This window comes from Panulirus ornatus, chromosome 71, assembly GCF_036320965.1.
Source record: "Panulirus ornatus isolate Po-2019 chromosome 71, ASM3632096v1, whole genome shotgun sequence".
Classification (NCBI taxonomy): domain Eukaryota; kingdom Metazoa; phylum Arthropoda; class Malacostraca; order Decapoda; family Palinuridae; genus Panulirus; species Panulirus ornatus.
The window spans coordinates 10,259,250-10,276,717 of record NC_092294.1 but is presented as its reverse complement, the minus strand read 5'-3'; the positions used below and the strand labels follow the sequence as shown (position 1 = coordinate 10,276,717).

Genomic DNA, 17,468 nt, shown 5'->3' with positions numbered 1-17,468 from the left:
GCCGACCCTAGCCTAATTCACCGCCATCCAGTATAAAAGCTGCCGCTCCCTGGCCAGACGACCCTTGCCAACCTTACTGCGATCCAGTAGACGAGCTGCCGTTCACTGGCCAGCCGACTTTAGCCTACCTCACTGAGATCCAGTAGATAAGCTGCCGCTCCCTGGCCAGCCGACCCTTGCCTACCTCAACTCGATCCAGTAGACGAGCTGCCACTCCCTGCCCAGCCGACAAGCTGCCGCTCCCTGGCAAGCCGACCCTAGCCTACCTCACCGCGATCTAGTAGACATGCTGCCGCTCCCTGGCCATGTGACCCTTGCCTACCTCACCGCGATCCATTAGACAAGCTGCCGCTCCCTGGCCAGGTAACCCTAGCCTACCTCAACGGGATCCAGTAGACGAGCTGCCGCTCTTTGGCCAACCTACCCTAGCCTACCTCAACGCGATCCAGTAGACGAGCTGCCACTCCCTGGCCAGCCGACCCTAGCCTACCTCAATATATTCCAATAGATGAGCTGCCACTCCCTGGCCAGCCGACCCTAGCCTTACCGCGATCCAGTGAACATGCTGCCGCTCCCTGGCCAGCCGACCTTAGCCTACCTCACCGAGATCCAGTAGACCAGCTGCCGCTCCCTGGCCAGCCGACCCTTACCTACATCAACTCGATTCAATAGAGGAGCTACCACTCCCTGGCCAGCCGACAAGCTGCCGCTCCCTGGCCAGCCGACCATACCCTACCTCACCGCGATCCAGTAGACAAGCTGCCGCTCCCTGGCCATCCGACCCTTACCTACCTCACCGCGATCCATTAGACAAGCTGACGCTCCCTGGCCAGCCGACCCTAGCCTACCCCAACGCGATCCAGTAGACGAGTTGCCACTCCCTGGCCAGCCGAACCTAGCCTACCTCAAAGCATTCCAGTAGACAAGCTGCCGCTCCCTGGCCAGCCGACCCTTACCTACATCAACTCGATTCAATAGAGGAGCTACCACTCCCTGGCCAGCCGACAAGCTGCCGCTCCCTGGCCAGCCGACCATACCCTACCTCACCGCGATCCAGTAGACAAGCTGCCGCTCCCTGGCCATCCGACCCTTACCTACCTCACCGCGATCCATTAGACAAGCTGACGCTCCCTGGCCAGCCGACCCTAGCCTACCTCAACGCGATCCAGTAGACGATTTGCCACTACCTGGCCAGCCGAACCTAGCCTACCTCAAAGCAATCCAGTAGACAAGCTGCCGCTCTCTGGCCAACCTACCCTTGCCTACCTCAACGCGATCCAGTAGAAGAGCTGCCACTCCCTGGCCATCGACACTAGCCTACCTCAATATAATCCAGTAGATGAGCTGCCACTCCCTGGCCAGTCGACCCTAGCCTACCTCAATATAATCCAGTAGACGAGATACCACTCCCTGGACACCCGACCTTAGCCTACCTCATCGAGATCCAGTAGACAAGCTGCCGCTCCCTGGCCAGCCGACCCTAGCCTACCTCACCGAGATCCAGTAGACAAGCTGCCACTCCCTGGCCAGCCGACCCTAGCCTACCTCAATAAATCCAGTAGACGAGCTGCCACTCCCTGTCCAGCCGACCCTAGCATACGTCACCGCGATCCAGTAGACAAGCTGGCGCTCCCTGGCCAGCCGACCCTAGCCTAACTCCCCAGGATCCAGTAGACAAACAGCCGCTCCCTGGCCAGCCGACCCTAGCCTACCTCACCGCGATCCAGTAGACAAGCTGTCGCTCCCTGGCCAGCCGACCTTAGCCTACCTCATCGAGATCCAGTAGACAAGCTGCCGCTCCCTGGCCAGCCGACCCTAGCCTACCTCACCGAGATCCAGTAGACAAGCTGCCACTCCCTGGCCAGCCGACCATAGCCTACCTCAATAAATCCAGTAGACGAGCTGCCACTCACTGTCCAGCCGACCCTAGCATACATCACCGCGATCCAGTAGACAAGCTGGCGCTCCCTGGCCAGCCGACCCTAGCCTAACTCCCCAGGATCCAGTAGACAAACAGCCGCTCCCTGGGCAGCCGACCCTAGCCTACCTCAACGCGATCCAGTAGACAAGCTGTCGCTCCCTGGCCAGCCGACCTTAGCCTACCTCACCGAGATCCAGTAGACAAGCTGCCGCTCCCTGGACAGCCGACCCTTGCCTGCCTCAACTAGATCTAGTAGAGGAGATACCACTCCCTGGCCAGCCGACCCTAGCCTACCTCACCGCGATCCAGTAGACAAGCTGCCGCTCACTGGCCATCCGACCCTTACCTACCTCACCGCGATCCATTAGACAAGCTGCCGCTCCCTGGCCAGCCGACCCTAGACTACCTCAATGCGATCCAGTAGACGAGTTGCCACTCCCTGGCCCGCCGACACTTGCCCACCTCAAAGCAATCCATTAGACAAGCTGCCGCTCTTTGGCCAACCTACCCTTGCTTACCTCACCGCGATCCAGTAGAAGAGCTGCCACTCCCTGGCCATCGACTCTAGCCTACATCAACATAATCCAGTAGATGAGCTGCCACTCCCTGCCCAGCCGACCCTAGCCTACCTCAATATAATCCAGTAGACGAGCTGCCACTCACTGGCCAGCCGACCCTACCCTACCTCACCGCGATCCAGTAGACAAGCTGGCGCTCACTGGCCAGCCGACCCTAGCCTAACTCACCAGGATCCAGTAGACAAAAGCCGCTCCCTGGCCAGCCGACCCTTGCCTACCTTACCGCGATCCAGTAGACAAGCTGCCGTTCCCTGGCCAGTCGACCTCACCGAGATCCAGTAGACAAGCTGCCGCTCCCTGGCTAGCCGACCCTTGCCTACCTCAACTCGATCCATTAGACGAGCTGCCTCTCCCTGGCCAGCCGACAAGCTGCCGCTCCCTGGACAGCCGACCCTAGCCTACCTCAAAGCAATCCAGTAGACAAGCTGCCGCTCTTTGGCCAACCTACTCTTGCCTACCTCAACGCGATCCAGTAGAAGAGCTGCCACTCCCTGGCCATCGACCCTAGCCTACCTCAATATATTCCAGCAGATGAGCTGCCACTCCCTGGCCAGCCGACCCTAGCCTACCTCAATATAATCCAGTAGACGAGCTGCCACTCCCTGGACACCCGACCCTAGCCTACCTCACCGAGATCCAGTAGACAAGCTGCCGCTCCCTGGCCAGCCGACCCTAGCCTACCTCACCGCGATCCAGTAAAGCTGCCACTCCCTGGGCAGCCGACCTTAGGGTACTTCACCGAGATCCAGTAGACAAGCTGTCGCTCACTGGCCAGCCGACCCTTGCCTACCTCAACGTGATCCAGTAGTCGAGCTGCCACTCCCTGGCCAGCCGACAAGCTGCCGCTCCCTGGCCAGCCGATCCTAGCCTACCTCACCGCGATCCAGTAGACAAGCTGTTGCTCCCTGGCCAGACGACCCTTGCCTACCTCAACGCGATCTAGTAGACAAACTGCCGCTCCCTGGCCAGCTGACCCTACCCTACCTCAACGCAATCCAGTAGAGAAGCTACCGCTCCCTGGCCAGCAGACCGTTGCCTACCTCAACTCGATCCAGTAGACGAGTTGCCACAACCTGGCCAGCCGACCCTAGCCTACCTCAACGCGATCCAGTGGACGAGCTGCTAATCCATGGTCAGCCGACCCTTGCCTACCTCAGCGCGATCCAGTAGACGAGATACCACTCACTGGCCAGGCGACCCTAGCCTACCTCACCGCGATCCAGTAGACGAAATGCCACTCCATGGCCAGCAGACCCTTGCCTACCTCACCGCGATCCAGTAGACAAGCTGCCGCTCACTGGCCAGCCGACCTTCGCCTACCTTACCGAGATCTGGTAGACAAGCTGTCGCTCCCTGGCCAGCCTACCCTTGCCTACCTCAACGCGATCCAGTAGACGAGCTGCCACTCCCTGGCCAGCCGAGAAGCTGCCGCTCCCTGGCCAGCCGACCCTAGCCTACCTCACCGCGATCCAGTAGACAAGGTGCCGCTCCCTGGTCATCCGACCCTTGCCTACCTCAACGGTATCCATTAGACAAGCTGCCGCTCCCTGGTCAGCCGACCCTAGCCTACCTCAACGCGATCATGTAGACGAGCTGCCACTCCCCAGCAAGCCGACCCTAGTCTACCTCAAAGCAATCCAGTAGACAAGCTGCCGCTCTTTGGCCAACCTACCCTTGCCTACCTCAACGCAATCCAGTAGACGAGCTGCCACTCCCTGCACAGCCGACAAGCTTCCGCTCCCTGGCCAGCCGACCCTAGCCTACCTCACCGCGATCCAGTAGACAAGCTGCCGCTCCCTGGCAAGGCGACCCTTGCCTACCTCACCGCGATCCATTAGAAAAGTTACCGCTCCTTGGCCAGCCGACCCTAGCCTACTTCAACGCGATCCAGTAGACGAGCTGCCACTCCCCGGCCAGCCGACCCTAGCCTACCTCAAAGCAATCCATTAGACAAGCTGCCGCTCCTTGGCCAGCTGACCCTAGCCTACCTCAACGCGATCCAGTAGACGAGCTGCCACTCCCCGGCCAGCCGACCTAGCCTACCTCAACGCAATCCAGTAGACGAGCTGCCACTCCCTGGCAGCGACCTAGCCTACCCCAATAGAATCCAGTAGATGAGCTTCCACTCCCTGGCCAGCCGACCCTAGCCTACCTCACCGCGATCCAGTAGACGAGCTGGCGCTCCTTGGCCAGCCGACCCTATCCTACCTCACCGCGATCCAGTAGACAAGCTGCCGCTCCCTGGCCAGCCGACCCTTGCCTACCTCAACGCGATCCAGTAGACGAGCTGCTACTCCAGGCACCTACCTGCCTACCTCAACGCGGCCATGACGAGCTGCCACTCCTGGTCAGCAGACCCTAGACTACCTCAATAATTCCAATAGATGAGCGATACTCCCTGGCAGCCGACGCTAGGCTTCCTCAAAGCAAACCAGTAGACAAGCTGCCGCTCTTTGGCAACCTACCCTTGCCTACCTCAACGCTTTCCAGTAGAAGAGCTGCCACTCCCTGGCCATCCCATGCCTACCTCAACAGCGATCCAGTAGACAAGCTGCCACTCCCTGGCCAGCCGACCCTAGCCTACCTCAACACGATCCAGTAGCACAGCTGCCGCTCCCTGGCCAGCCCGACACCTTGCCTACCTCAACGCAATCCAGTAGACAAGCTGCCACTCCATGGCCAGCCGACACTTGCCTACCTCCACCGCGATCAGTAGACAGAGCTGCCACTCCATGGCCAGCCGACCGTAGCCTACCTCACCGAGATCCAGTAGACAAGCTGGCGCTCCCTAGGCCAGCCGGACCCTAGCCTACCTCACCGCGATCCAGTAGACAAGCTGCGCTCCCTGGCCAGCCGACCCTTGCCTACCTCAACTCGATCCAGTAGACGAGCCTGCCACTCCCTGGCCAGCCGACCCTTGCCTACCTCAACACGATCCAGTAGACAAGCTGCCGCTCCCTGGCCAGCTGACCCCTTGCCTACATCAACGCGATCCAGTAGACAAGCTGCCACTCCTTGGCCAACCTACCCTTGCCTACCTCAACGCAATCCAGTAGACGAGCTGCCACTCCCTGCCACAGCCGACATAGCTTCCCTCCCTGGCCAGCCGACCCTAGCCTACCTCACCGATTCCAGTAGACGAAGCTGCCGCTCCCTGGCAGGCGACCCTAGCCTACCTCACCGCATCCATTAGAAAAGTTACCGCTCCTTGGCCAGCCGACCTTTGCCTACTTCAACGCGATCCAGTAGACGAGCTGCAACCCCGGCCAGCCGACCCTAGCCTACCTCAAAGCAATCCATAGACAAGCTGCCTCCTTGGCCAGCCGACCCTAGCCTACCTCAACGCGATCCAGTAGACGAGCTGCCACTCCCCGGCCAGCCGACCCTAGCCTATCTCAAACGCAATCCAGTAGACGAAGCTGCCACTCCTGGCCAGCGACCTTGCCTACCTCACAGGAATCCAGTAGAAGCTTCCACTCCCTGGCCAGCGACCCTAGCCCACCTCACCGCGATCCAGTAGACAAGCTGGTCGCTCCTTGGCCAGCCGACCCTTGCCTACTCCTCCAGTACCTCACCCGGACTCCAGTAACAAGCTGCCGCTCCCTGGCAGCCGACCCTTAGCCTACCTCAACGCGATCCAGTAGACGAGCTGCGACTCCCAGGCCAACCTACCTTGCCTACCTCAACGCGTCCAGTAGACGAGCTGCCCTCCCTGTCAGCGACCCTAGACTACCTCAATATATTCAATAGATGAGCTGAACTCCCTGGCCAGCCGACGCTAGGCCTACCTCAAAGCAACCAGTAGACAAGCTGCCGCTCTTTGGCCAACCTACCCTTGCCTACCTCAACGCTTTCCAGTAGAAGAGCTGCCACTCCCTGGCCATCGACCATAGCCTACCTCAATATAATCCAGTAGATGAGCTGCCACTCCTGGCCAGCCGACCTTAGCCTACCTCAATATAATCCAGGTAGACAGCTGTCCACTCCCTGGCCAGCCGACCCTAGCCTACCTCACCGCGATCCAGTAGACAAGCTGCCGCTCCCTGGCCAGCCGACCCTAGCGTAACTCACCAGGATCCAGTAGACAAACAGCCGCTCCCTGTCCAGCCGACACTTGCCTACCTCACCGCGATCCAGTAGACAAGCTGCCGTTCCCTGGCCAGCCGACCCTAGCCTACCTCACCGCGATCCAGTAGACAAGCTGTAGCTCCCTGACCAGCCGACCCTAGCCTACCTAACCGCGATCCACTAGACAAGCTGCCGCTCCCTGGCCAGCCGACCCCAGCCTACCTCACCGAGATCCAGTAGACAAGCTGCCGCACACTGGCCAGCCGACCCTTGCCTATCTCAACGTGATTCAGTAGACGAGCCGCCACTCCATGGCCATCCGACCCTAGCCTACCTCAAAGCAATCCAGTAGACAAGCTCCCGCTCTTTGGCCAACCTACCCTTGCCTACTTCAACGCGATCCAGTACAAGAGCTCCCACTCCCTGGCCATCGACCCTAGCCTTCCTCAATATAATACAGTACATGAGCTACCACTCCCTGGCCAGCCGACCCTAGCCTACCTCAATATAATCCATAGGACGAGCTGCCACTCCCTGGGCAGCCGACCCTACCCTAACTCAACGCAATCCAGTAGACAAGCTACCGCTCCCTGGCCAGCAGACCTTTGCCTACCTCAACTCGATCCAGTAGACGAGCTGCAACACCCTGGCCAGCCGACCCTAGCCTACCTCAACGCGATCCAGTAGACGAGCTGCCAATCCATGGCCAGCCGACCCTTGCCTACCTCTGAGCGATCCAGTAGACGAGCTACCACTCACTGGCCAGCCGACCCTAGCCTATCTCACCGCGATCCAGTAGACGAAGTGCCACTCCATGGCCAGCAGGCCCTTGCCTACCTCACCGCGATCCAGTAGACAAGCTGCCGCTCCCTGGCCAGCAGACCTTAGCCCACCTCACCGAGATCCAGTAGACAAGCTGTCGCTCCCTGGCCAGCCGACCCTTGCCTACCTCAACGCGATCCAGTAGACGTGCTGCCACTCCCTGGACAGCCGACAAGCTGCCGCTCCCTGGGCAGCCGACCCTAGCCTACCTCACCGCGATCCAGTAGACAAGCTGCCGCTCCCTGGCCATCCGACTCTTGCCTACCTCAACGCGATCCATTAGACAAGCTGCCGCTCCCTGACCAGCCGACCCTAGCCTACCTCAACGCGATTAAGTAGACGAGCTGCCACTCACCGAACAGCCGACCCTAGCCTACCTCAAAGCAATCCAGTAGACAAGCTGCCGCTCTTTGGCCAACCTACCCTTGCCTACCTCAACGCGATCCAGTAGACGAGCTGCCAATCCCTGGCCAGCCGACCCTAGCCTACCTCAATATAATCCAGTAGATGAGCTGCCACTCACTGGCCAGCCGACCTTTGCCTACCTTACCGAGATCTGGTAGACAAGCTGTCGCTCCCTGGCCAGCCGACCCTAGCCTACCTCACCGCGATCCAGTAGACAAGCTGCCGCTCCCTGGCCAGCCGACTCCTGGCCAGCCGACCCTAGCGTACCTTACCGCGATCCAGTAGACAAGCTGGCCGCTCCCTGGCCAGCTGACCTTAGCCTACCTCATCGAGATCCAGTAGACAAGGCTGCCGCTCCCTGCCAGCCGACCCTTGCCTACCTCAACTCGATCTAGTAGACGAGCTTGCCACTCCCTGCCCTGCCGACAAGCTTCCGCTCCCTGGCTCAGCCGACCCCTAGCCTACCTCACCGCGATCCAGTAGACAAGCTGCCGGCTCCCTGGCCAGGCGACCCTTACCTACCTCACCGCGATCCATTAGACAAGCTGCTGCTCCCTGGCCAGCCGACCCTAGGCCTACCTCAATATATTCTAATGGATGAGCTGCCACTCACTGGCCAGCCGACCCTAGCCTACCTCAATATAATCCAGTAGACGAGCTGCCACTTCCCTGGCAGCTGACCCTAGCCTACCTCAACGCAATCCAGTAGACCAAGCTGCTGCTCCTGGCCAAGCGATCCTAGCCTACCTCACCGCGATCCAGTAGTTTGAGCTGCCACTCCCCAGCCAGACGACACTAGTCTACCTCACCATAACTCAGTAAAGTAGCCACAACTCTCATCGCCCATTTCTTGGGCCACCTCACCGTGATCCAGTATTACTAGCCACCGCTCACGGCTGACCGAAGCTACCCTACGTCACCGTGATCCAGTACAGAAGCCACCACTCACCCACTTATTCTAGCCTACCTCACTGTGACCCAGTGCAGTAGCTCCCCGCAAAGCCGACCACAGCCTATGACAACCTTACCTAACATCCCCAGAAGTACATGATCATAATGGAAATGTACCATTATTTTTGTGGTCTGCTACTGTGATAACGCATGTAGTCGCTATGTATAAGGGATATTTGGAAGTGGGGCGAACTCTTACAGCAGATTTCTAATTTCTTTCCCTGGAAACATGAATCTTAAAAAAGGACCCGGTGGTCTGTTACTGTTTGTATGTTGGAAATCCAAAAGAAAAAAAAAAGTTTTTCAAATGAGATAAACCGCCAATTTACCAAAACCATGTTAACTGTAATAATGTGAATGGTGGGTTACACATTCCGGGATGAATAATCATAAGCTGTCATGTGAGTGAATAATAATATACTTCGAAGTGTCAGTCTACAGAGTTCATAGGTTTTCTACATTTTCTAGCTGTGCTAATTATACTAAGTACACCTAACTCTAGTTCACCACTCACTCTACATTGGTTACAACCATTAATCTCCAAATGTTACTCATACCTGGATAGAAATAAGACCTTTGTTTATGCAAACATCATTCAACGCAGCTACCGAGCCGGCGACCTGACACCTGTGGCCACATATCCTCACCTTTCCACCACCACAAGACTTGTGTCAGCAAATTGGGTTTTACCCCGAGTATCTCAGTGACCAGTACCTTACCTCTTCTCTAGTCTCCTGAAGTCTCCTCCACCACTACACTTCCCGGAACCCTCAACGCGATATTGTCACTCACCACAACAACCCAGGAAATGAACGTATGAACCAGAAACATAGTAATCTTCGGTTTCGGAATGACCGCGCTCCTCCGCCATCTCGAAGCAGAAGCGGGGATTTATTGTATGGCAAGGCGTTGTCTCAATCCAATGAAATGACTTGCATGGGCTTTTATCGTTTTGTAACATTCATTTTTGACTGTACACTTACTAATATTCCATGTACTCGTGCTACATGCGTGTGTTACTATAAGTTTATGTAGGAAAATTCCTTTTGCTCTATAATAAAGTATATATTTTGAATATCAGTCCGTCCAATTCAGAGTCAATGTAACAATTCGGATTCAGACGTCGTCCACGTTTATAATATATTCCGACTCTTCTGACGTCAGTCAATTTCTAAACAATGTTTTACTTGTTTGTTTTTTTACGGTAAACCACGACTGAGACAAAATGTGATCTTAAGAATAAATTTTGTTCTCGACAATGGAAATATATCTTTATCGCGATTATAGATAGTACATCTCCGAGGACGGCCATAACCAGGACTACCAACCTATATCACCATTTACCACACTCGCCATAGAAAATGGAATTTCGCCGATGGTTTCCAATGACCCCATATGTATTTATAGTACTTCCCTAACGTGTAATAATAAATGGACACAGCATCAACAGAAGTGTGTCAACAGACAAGACTAAAACATGAGCAATATGCTCGTCCTGCTTTTAATGTGGTATTTCCCAAAACAACCTTTGTCGACGGGAATTTCCAAGACAAGTATGCGAACTGTTGTGGTCGTTTAATTTTTCATACGATGTCCGAGGCAGCAGGGGCACCTGAATGCCCTAATCAAGGCATCTTGTTAACGAGTATATATATATATATATATATATATATATATATATATATATATATATATATATATATATATATATACACGTACACACAACAAAAAACTATCGCGGAGAGGGGGTCTGAAGACGTCTGTAATGATCACTGACCTACCTCTTCTACCATGCCGGTAGGGTTGGTATACGTGCCTGGAAGTCGCAGTTTTCCAGAGTCCTATGCTAGACCCATGTAAGTTACGTGCCACAAGAGCGGCATTATATAATCAACAATAAAATTACATCATACAAGGCAGTACGAACCCCTACTTTTGAATTGGTGTGTGCAATATAGCTGTGAGACACACACAGCTATATCCGGCAACCCCCGCATGTGGTAGCTGCAGCATACCTCAATGTAAATGCGAGGTAAACACAATGTATAGGTGTAATTTGGGAAGAATATGTTTTACTATTGATATTGTATTATTTTATAGCACTTCTGTGTTCGTGGCAGTCCATAAAGGTTATCTTACACCGCCATTTCGTGTCCATGCAGGAAATGTAAGGAGACATGCGATATACTTTTGAAACAATGAAACAGCTCGGGTATAGTTCACTGCGAGCCAATGTCGAAAGGTTGTTTTTGTGGTATATCTAATTTTACCATGGAGACCTCACAAGCGACACATGAAGCTATTCTACAGCTTCATAATGAGGGCTAGAGTGACTCTGAAATTAGGAGACGTCATGGTATTCACCGGTCAACCGTAGCGCGATGGATTCGCCGACAGGCAGAGTTGGGCAACACAGACAACAGGCATCGGCGTGGGCGCCCACGTTGCACAAACCCGGAAGATGATCAGGTAATGATGTTGCATATATAGGTATACTGGACCACTTGATGTTATGTAAACAGCCACATCACATGTTATATTTGCAATATGTCATCCTTTCCCTAGGCCATAGCAGCTGTCATTGCTGCTGCCCCCTTCCCGCCCGCTAGCAACATTCGGGATAATCTTGGTCTGCAGTGCACCCCTCAAACTGTCCGAAACAGACATCACTCTGAGGGGCTACGTGGTCACATACCAGCAACAAAACCTGTGTTAAGTGAGGCAAACATGGAGAGCAGGGTGGAATATGCGTTGGAGTATGCGGACAAGCCACATCAGTTTTGGGAGAACGTCATCTTTTGTGATGAAAAAACCTTCTGCAGCGATATCCAGTAGACAAGCTGCCGCTCCCTGACCAGCCGACTCTTGCCTACCTCAACGCGATCCAGTCGACGAGCTGCCACTCCCTGGCCAGCCGACCCTAGCCTACCTCACCGCGATCTAGTAGAGAAGCAGCCGCTCTCTGGCCAGCTGACCTTAGCCTACCTCACCGAGATCCAATAGACAAGCTGCCGCTCCCTGACCAGCCGACTCTTGCATACCTCAACGCGATCCAGTAGACGAGCTGCCACTCCCTGGCCAGCTGACCTTAGCCTACCTCACCGAGATCCAGTAGACAAGCTGCCGCTCCCTGGCCAGCCGACCCTAGCCTACCTTACCGCGATCTAGTAGACAATTTGCCGCTCCCTGGCTAGCCGACCTTACCATACCTCACCGAGATCCAGTAGACAAGCTGCCGCTCCCTGGCCAGCCGACCCTTGCCTACCTCAACTCGATCCAGTAGACGAGCTGCCACTCCCTGCCCAACCGACAAGCTGCCGCTCCCTGGCCAGCCGACCCTAGCCTACCTCACCGCGATCCAGTAGACAAGCTGCCGCTCCCTGGCCAGGCGACCCTTACCTACCTCACTGCTATCCATTAGACAAGCTGCCGCTCCCTGGCCAGCCGACCCTAGCCTACCTCAATATATTCCAATAGATGAGCTGCCACTCACTGGCCAGCCGACCCTAGCCTACCTCAATATAATCCAGTAGACGAGCTGCCACTCCCTGGCAGCCGACCCTAGCCTACTTCAACGCAATCCAGTAGACAAGCTGCTGCTACCTGGCCAGCCGATCCTAGCCTACCTCACCGCGATCCAGTAGACGAGCTTCCACTCCCCGGCCAGCCGACACTAGCCTACCTCACCATGACTCAGTAAAGTAGCTACAACTCTCATCGCCCATTTCTGGGCCACCTCACCGTGGTCCAGTATACTAGCCACCGCTTCACGGCTGACCGAAGCTACCCTACATCACCATGATCCAGTACAGAAGCCACCACTCACCCACTTATTCTAGCCTACCTCACTATGACCCAGTGCAGTAGCTCCCCGCAAAGCCGACCACAGCCTATGAAAACCTTACCTAACATCCCCAGAAGTACATGATCATAATGGAAATGTACCATTATTTTTGTGGTCTGCTGCTGTGATAACGCATAAAGTGGTCACGTATAAGGGATATTTGGAAGTGGGGCGAACTCTTACAGCAGATTTCTAATTTCTTTCCCTGGAAACATGAATCTTAAAAAAGGACCCGGTGGTCTGTTACTGTTTGTATGTTGGACATCCAAAAGAAAAAAAAAATTTTTCAAATGAGTTAAACCGCCAATTTACCAAAACCATGTTAACTGTAATAATGTGAATGGTGGGTTACACATTCCGGGATGAATAATCATAAGCTGTCATCTGAGTGAATAGTAATATACTTCGAAGTGTCTGTCTACAGAGTTCATAGGTTTTCTACATTTTCTAGCTGTGCTAATTATACTAAGTACACCTAACTCTAGTTCACCACTCACTCTACATTGGTTACAACCATTAATCTCCAAATGTTACTCATACCTGGATAGAAATAAGATCTTTGTTTATGCAAACATCATTCAACGCAGCTACCGAGCCGGCGACCTGACACCTGTGGCCACATATCCTCACCTTTCCACCACCACAAGACTTGTATCAGCAAATTGGGTTTTTCCCCGAGTATCTCAGTGACCAGTACCTTACCTCTTCTCTAGTCTCCTGAAGTCTCCTCCACCACTACACTTCCCGGAACCCTCAACGCGATATTGTCACTCACCACAACAACCCAGGAAATGAACGTATGAACCAGAAACATAGTAATCTTCGGTTTCGGAATGACCGCGCTCCTCCGCCATCTCGAAGCAGAAGCGGGGTTTTATTGTATGGCAAGGCGTTGTCTCAATCCAATGAAATGACTTGCATGGCCTTTTATCGTTTTGTAACATTCATTTTTGACTGTACACTTACTAATATTCCATGTACTCGTGCTACATGCGTGTGTTACTAAACGTTTATGTAGGAAAATTCCTTTTGCTCTATAATAAAGTATATATTTTGAATATCAGTCCGTCCAAGTCAGAGTCAATGTAACAATTCGGATTCAGACGTCGTCCACGTTTAGATTATATTCCTACTCTTTTGACGTCAGTCAATTTCTAAACAATGTTTTACTTGTTTGTCTTTTTACGGTAAACCACGACTGAGACGAAATTTGTCCTCGACGATGGAAATATATTTTTATCGCGATTATAGATAGTACATCTCCGGGGACGGCCATAGCCAGGACTACCAACCTATATCACCATTTACCACACTCACCATAGAAAATGGAATTTCCCCGATGGTTTCCAGTGACCCCATATGTATTTATAGTACTTCCCTAACGTGTAATAATAAGTGGAGACAGAATCAACAGAAGTGTGTCAACAGACCAGACTAAAACATGAGCAATATGCTCGTCCTGCTTTTAATGTGGTATTTCCCAAAACAACCTTTGTCGACGGGAATTTCCAAGACACGTATGCGAACTGTTGTGGTCGATTTATTTTTCATACGATGTCCGAGGCAGCAGGGGCACCTGAATGTCCTAATCAAGGCATCTTGTTAACGAGTATATATATATATGTACGTACGTCTTGACGTACGACAGTGCACTACGACGGCTTGTTGTCTGAGAAACGTAAGGTATTCCTTCCCTGTTAAACAAGAACGACTGTACCATCAGAGCCGCTTTTTCCAATGATGTCTCATCAGCTGACATACGTCAGCATCTCACAGCCTGGCGCGTATTGGTCCGTTTTCTGCTGACACAGGACGTCAGCGCACTCCAAGACTGACAATGAAGCCCGACACATGCCGGCGATTCACTCCCTGACAGTAGGGTGTCAGCCACCACCACCCCCTGCAGTGGCTGTCTCCTAGGGAGACTACGGCAACTCGCTCCCTAACACATAACCTACCGACTAATACCTTAAGCTCATATCACTCCCTAAAAGCTAAATATAATCGCCAGTCATGTACCAAAAACATATAATTCCCAAAGTGAAGCCTATTTTGATGACCTGTGGAGCTCGATAGAACTGCCAAATATCGTTTGGCATTGTTCAGCATGAACTCAGTAAGGCTTTACTTTAATTACCTGTGTAGCCCTCAACAGCAAAATGAAATTTTCTGGCGAAGCCAGAGTAAAGTCACCAACGTGCAGCTTTTCTTTGATGACCCATGTAGCACGCACAAGTGTTAGCCAGAGGAAATTTCCTCAAGTAAAACTTTAATTCGACGACTCACATATGTGTCCCACAAAACCTATATAAAACCGTCTACCGTTAGCCTAAATAAAAGACTGAATGTAAAGCTTTACTTTGACGACCCATAAACCATGAAGTGGAAAATAGTCTTCTGGCATTATCTATAACATATGTCCTAAAGGGACGCTTTAGTTTGGCGTCGTTGGTTCATTCCTCGACAATCTACTTCGACTAATTCGTTTATACATACATTGCGGCTTCCTGCCTTACACACTACAAATGTGAAAAGAAAGCGTTACTCACTCTCGACAGGCGTCGGTGGCTCAGTTTGTGATACACGTCGGTAGCTTACTTCAACATACGTTACTTCGACGAACTCAAAAACTTTGCTCACTCTCCAACAGTCATCGATGAGCTTCGTCTCTTACACACGCGTGTCGGTAGCTCACTTCATGGCAAACCAAATTCGATTCTCTCTCTCTGACACGCAACGGTATGGCTTCTTACCTGACACACTAAAAACACTGCTCACTCCCTGATAGACGTCGGTGGCATCGTCTCTGATACACATCGGTAGCTCACTCCCAGATACACTACATGGCCTAACTGCGTTACGATTACTTTCTGCCTGACACACACGCTTCACAGGCAAAAACACGTCGGTGGTTTTGTCTGTAACATACGTGGGTAGTTCACACCATGACACAATACATGACTAACTCCCTGATGCAGAAGGCTAGCTTCCTACCTCACATTACTACAGTGGCGACAAAACAATACCGCTGATCACTTCCTAACAAACTACCGTGGCAAAGAATGGCTGCTCACAGTGACAGATTCTCTGGCTCTTTCTCTAGCACATGTTGGCACCTCACTCTAGGACACACTGTTCCCACTAACTCCCTGGTACACAAGGGCGGCTTCCTATCTGACGGTGGAGGAACGCTACTCACTCCCTGACAGAAGTCAGTGGTTTCGATTTGACCACACGTCGTGGGCTCATGCCCTGATGTACGATAGTTTACCACGGCGGTCTGTTGTTCTCTGGCAAACGACGAGAGGTTCTCTTTCCCCCCCCCTCAACAATGACAAACAACAACGCCCGACTCGTCCTCTAAAATCAAAGCCGTTCAATTTCAAACGACGATCTCACCAACTGACATGCGCCTGCACCTCATATCCAGGCGCATTGGCACGTCCCATCCTGATACACGGCGGCGGATCACTGCAAAACAGACGAAGACGCATGACATAACGAGCGAGTCATTCGCTAACACGCAACAGTCTTACTGCATCGCGCCGGGTTTGATGTCTCTCTCTCTCCCTCCCTCCCTAGGGTGCTACGGCAACTCACTCTCCGACACAAGATCATGGTCTCCCGGCTAACAATACCATGAGAGCATAGCGCTCCCTAAAGAACCAAATGCTCCCAATCGTGACACAAGTCACAGGGAGGGTCCCAGTCTGTCACATACCGTCATGTCAATCATTTATATCAGTGGTTGACGCCTCGACTCGACGAAGGTTTACCCCCCTATGAAACTTACACGTGAAGGAGGTACCACCCTCCTTGACTCGACGAAGGTTTACCCCCTATCAAACGTACACGTGAAGGAGGTACCACCCTCCTTGACTCGACGAAGGTTTACCCCTAATCAAACTCACACGTGAAGGAGGTACCACTCTCCTTGACTCGACGAAGGTTTACCCCTAATCAAACTCACACGTGAAGGAGGTACCACTCTCCTCGACTCGATGAAGATTTATCCCCTATCAAACTCGCACGTGGAGGTACCACCCTCCTTGACTCGACGAAGGTTTACCCCACTATCAAACTTACACGTGGAGGAGGTACCACCCTCCTTGAGGCAAGACACTTGAGTGCTCTAATGACGGCTTCCTCCCTCCCTCTTGCGACGTCAGCAGGCGACTGAGGGTGACGTGGTCCTCGACGGTGGTCGGAGTGTCATCATATCCAACCCGTTGTTTGACTGGAATTCTGGAAATGAACGGTGTCTTAATTTTCCTTTCAGCTTGAACACATTAAGGCATATTTTTCTATTGATAATAAGTTAAATTAAGAAATATTATATGTAACATCTACCAATGTTTGTGTGTGGGTCATGATAGATCTGAAATCATGGGTACATTATAGTTTAATCTATTATCATCATCTTTAAATATATGCTTCAAATTGGTGGCAACTGCGAGGACAAAAGCCTCTCGCTAGCAATGTTATCCTTACAATTCTTGATCTGTGAAACGATTGGGTAAAGAAGATGCAATTGTATGTCATCATTTACCAGTAAAAGGAGCTTCAAAAGCTGGTCTCTTATTGTTTGTATACTGCAAATACAAAAGGTAGGTAGTCATTATTCCAATGTTGAGCTCTACTGCTAATTAAGGCAAACAACCATATAACTGTAATAACCTATTTGGAGGGGTCAGACGTTCCAAAAGACTGTAAGCAATTAAAAACTGTTGCCTGAACGAATCGTAAGAAACCAAAGTTCCAGACGAATTAAAGAAATAATAAAAAAAAAATAAAAAAAATTAAAAATAAAGATTTTAATAATAATTAAAAAGAAAAAATTCGAACGTGGGGGGGGGATCAGTTTTTGGGAGGGTACGCC

At 52.4% G+C, this 17,468-nt stretch overlaps 1 long non-coding RNA gene across 1 annotated transcript in view; it reads right to left on the bottom strand.

The window, feature by feature from the left end:
• The window catches only part of LOC139747967 (uncharacterized), a 132,047-nt gene extending 114,694 nt beyond the window's left edge, over positions 1 to 17,353 (bottom strand). Inside the window, exons 1-2 of the long non-coding RNA XR_011712490.1 lie at positions 17,139 to 17,353; positions 16,676 to 16,834 (exon numbers count right to left, since the gene is read on the bottom strand). This is a non-coding gene — a long non-coding RNA (uncharacterized lncRNA). The remainder of the gene's footprint in view (positions 1 to 16,675; positions 16,835 to 17,138) is intronic.
• Positions 17,354 to 17,468: the final 115 nt, after the last annotated feature.